Raw genomic sequence first — 4,124 nt, forward strand, 5'->3', positions numbered from 1 at the left:
ATAAGTTGATGCTTGAAGAACGGACCACAAAATTGAAACGGACCACATTATTCTTTTAGAATGTATTAGTAGTTGTTAGATTTTGATGTTTTCTTTCCCGTTTTGAAAGTTTTTTTAGTTTTATTCTTTAACAATAAATGTAATTCTTAACAATTGTTACCCGTATTCTATAAGAAATAATGTATTTTTTGTTTTTATTCTTCAATTGATTGTTCAAGAATTTGTTATTCTACAAGTAGTTTTTAAATTCATGATCAAGAAATAGGTTCAAATTTTTTTTATTGTTTATGGTTCTAAGAATATTTTTATTTTTGAACATACTCATAAACATATTCTGTCAGAATGTCCGAATTAAAAGAATTATAATTCGTAAAATCGGATTTTTTGTAATTAATAGGATCTATGATCCCTTAAAAAATGCAATTTTCCTTTATTAAATCTATATATTAATTGACTAAATTACCCTTGTAATTAATTAAGATGATATTTTTCAATTATATTTAATTCAATAATATATTAATCACTTTCTATAAATAAGTAAATTTGATTGGCCCACATTTATACATACAATAACACAATAGATAGTCTAAACAAAATAACCTAAGCATATATATATATATATATATATATATATATATATATATATATGCTTAGGTTATTTTGTTTAGACTATCTATTGTGTTATTGTATGTATATATATATATATATATATATATATATATATATATATATATATATATATATATATATATATATATATATTCATTTAATGGCAGTCCTGTAAAGACGGGATATTTTTTATGTTTTTTTATCTTGACTTAAAGAACATGGATTAGTTTCCAAGTTATAAGTTACCATCTTCCAAAGCAAATTATATTTCATGTTAGGGATTTACCTTTTCGTTGCCTTCCTGTCAAAGTTGGATGTCCAATCATACATGTTTTCGAATTGAAATAATTACCAAAAGAAACTATACGTACTCGTCGTTTGGCGCGGGTAAACGGCTAGTACTAAAATAAATTGAATACATTTAATGCATTCTACACTGAAATTACTGCCCCTTTTAATCGAAGTTAACACCCGTATTCCATATAATTTGGAATTGATATTAAATAAGGCTGGAAGGAGTGGGATGAAATCTTCCCTCACCTTTTGTGGGCCATATCCTCCTTTCCCTCACTTTTCTTTCCCCCACTTAAAACCCAATGAATGGGTAGGAAACCCTTCCCTCACTTTTTTTTTATTAAATAAAATTAATTTTTTTGTTATGAATTATAATTTTTAAATTAATACTAAACATAAAATTTAATTAAAAATAAAAAGCATTTCATTAATTAAAATAAAACTTACATTAAACCTAAAATTTAAAAAAGCAGAAAATTAAAAAAAAAAAACACACACACACAAACTAAAAATCGATAGCAAACTCCTTGCGGGGATGGATCGATAGCAAAAATATTTCGAGGAGGGATGTTTATACTCGACCCATGGCTTTTTTTTTTCCTTCGATCGGAAGTTGGGATTTGATTGTCGGGATTCATTTTTTTTTGTTGATATAAAGTAGAGAGAATAGAGGGTAGTGTGATGTTTGATGTTATATGTATGTATTTATAGGAGTGGAAAAAGGATAAAAAAAAATTACATTTTTACCGTTGATTAACGGTTCTTTTTCAAAAAAAAAAAAAAAAAATTCCCAGCCAATCGCAGCAAGAGAGAGAGCGGGAGAGGCTCCTCTCTCCGTTTCCCGCACAACGCTTCCCCGCGCCGGTGGTGCGGTGTTCCGCCGGGCGGGAAGCTTCCCGCTGCCGTTCCCCGCGCCCGCTCCGTCCGACCTAAGGTATTTCAAAAAAAAAAAAACACGCATTCCAGCTAAACATCCGGTATCACGTCCTTATTTAACGTGATATTTCGAATATCTCCCAATATTTATAACACTTTTAGCGATTTGCATTTGATTATTTTATAGATATATACCTGTGTACGCTACGATAAAAAGCCTTCACACTTCGATAATTCTTCTTATTCCTCTTTCTTCTTCATGTTTCTATTCCATCTGCTAACAAACAGGTATTTGATCTGTTTCTTTTTGTTTCTTAGGCCCCGTTTGATACGCATCTTTCCAGGTCCAAATAGATCTTTCTGGCTGAATGGACCGGAAAGACTGTTTGATTTGCACAAAAAAATGGTCTTTCCCGGTAAGATGTGTCTTTCCCAGAAAGCCCCAAAATCATATCTTTCTGGCTGAATGGGCTGGAAAGACAATTATGCACCAAACTCAGCCTCTTTCTTTCTTTCTTGGATTATTATTTTTTTTAAATAACTTTTTTAAAATTTATTTTTTAATGAATTATTACTTTTTTTCATCATTCAGCACAGTCAATCAGATGTACAATCAAACAACATGGTTTCTTTTCCAGTCAGAAAACTTTCCCAGACAACACTTTACCAAACAGCACTTTCCCAGACAGAAACTATCAAACGGGACCTTACTGTTTCTTTCTTCATGTTTCTACTTTTTCTTTTCTTTTCTATTCCATTTGTTTCTATCATATGTGTATTGTCCCAAATAGACATGAAAATAACATAATCACTGTGTATTACATAAATATGACCATATTATTATGTAATTTTTTGTTTATATTGTTTCTGCTTCCTATTTCTATCCCTTTAATGTTCAAAATCTAAAAAAAAAAACATTTTTATATATCAGATTCCTATATCTAATGTTTTCCAGAAAATAGAATGTTATAAAACAACTTTTTATATAATTTTACACTCCATGTTCAAAATCTTCAAAAACAGTGCATTTTAACAAAGTAAATCTATATATAAATGTTTCCAGAAAATATGATGCTAAAGGAGAACTTTTTTTTTTTTTTTAAATCTCACGTTTATTGATCCTATATGTTCAGATACCTTCTTCCAATGATCACCATAATGCATAACTGCTTCTAGAAGGTGCAACTAATCTCCAATCTTTTAAAATCTGCAGAGTTAACTCCAGCTCAAACATAACACCTTGCAGAAAATGTTGTATCTTTCTGTAAAACAAAAAGTAAGTGGTAAAAATGTAAAAATGTAAAAATGTAAAATACGTCATCATTCATGATGTGATTAAGGATTCAAGTTACCTTAATGTTGGAAAAACATGCAATGGTGCAAAGGAAATTGCAACTACTGCAAAATTTCTTCTTTGGAACACTGGAATCGGGAACGGAATTGGTTATTCCGGTTCATATTGTCTAGATTTGAATACCAACGTGATACTAATTTTGAAATCACATCAATTAAAATCAATCTCTTATTTACACATATTAATCAGATTTATATTTTGCCTAATATTAGCCTAATATTTATCATTTTCAAAATTCAAATTTGAAACATACCCACTGTTAAAGAACTTTAATCGTTTCTTTTCAACATCTTGTGACTTGCATATCATCTTCAACGACAATCAAACACCAAATCAAACAGCAAATCAAACAAGTAAGTTTCTAGGGAAACGTATTCATGTTGTGTTAAAAAACGAACAATCAATTTATAGTTAATGTTGTTTTACCTTCAATCTTGTTGTCGTGCGACACCCAATACTCCATAGCTTCAGTCGACTTTTGTAATGAGTGATTGACATTGGATTATACTCGATGTAAATTTCTCTTCATTTACGATTGCTCTATAGATGTATTATTTTGTTATTTCATCATCATCGACAGAATGGGAATATAATTATTGTGCCCTATAGAAATGTAGCCGGAGCAAATAGCCGGTCGTGGGGGAATTTTCTATTCCATCGGTTATTTTAGGGCAAAAAAAGAAATAGTATTGGGTGTTTGTGACAAAGGGGGATACAAATGAAAGTGATGATGGATTGTTTATTTGGTAAATGAAAGTCACAATTTTTTATTTTAATAATATATTGAAACTGAATATATGTTGTGTAGTATATTTTTATTTTTATATGTTTATATTAATTTGTTAACAAAATATCAACCAAGACAATTAGTCTATCTCATAATCAATTAATTTACACATAAACGTATTATTATTTATTTTTCTAATATAATTATAAAAATGATTTTTTAGGATAAAAAGTTAATTATAAAAAGCAACCGTGGTTTCCGCGG

General features: G+C 29.4%; 1 long non-coding RNA gene across 4 annotated transcripts; it reads right to left on the reverse strand.

The window, feature by feature from the left end:
• Nucleotides 1-1,582: 1,582 nt before the first annotated feature.
• Nucleotides 1,583-3,861, reverse strand: LOC145159281 (uncharacterized). 4 transcript variants are annotated; one of them, XR_013737598.1, is made up of 6 exons: nt 3,560-3,861; nt 3,387-3,442; nt 3,132-3,201; nt 2,917-3,041; nt 1,975-2,250; nt 1,583-1,832 (listed from the first exon to the last, which is right to left on the reverse strand). It is a non-coding gene; the product is annotated as an uncharacterized LOC145159281 (long non-coding RNA). The 4 variants fall into 4 exon arrangements; XR_013737597.1 differs by having other exon boundaries at nt 1,583-2,250; XR_013737599.1 differs by having other exon boundaries at nt 1,583-2,250; nt 3,132-3,266.
• Nucleotides 3,862-4,124: the final 263 nt, after the last annotated feature.

This window comes from Lactuca virosa, chromosome 2, assembly GCF_052849685.1.
Source record: "Lactuca virosa cultivar CGN04683 chromosome 2, Lactuca_virosa_CGN04683_v6, whole genome shotgun sequence".
Taxonomy (NCBI): Eukaryota; Viridiplantae; Streptophyta; class Magnoliopsida; order Asterales; family Asteraceae; genus Lactuca; species Lactuca virosa.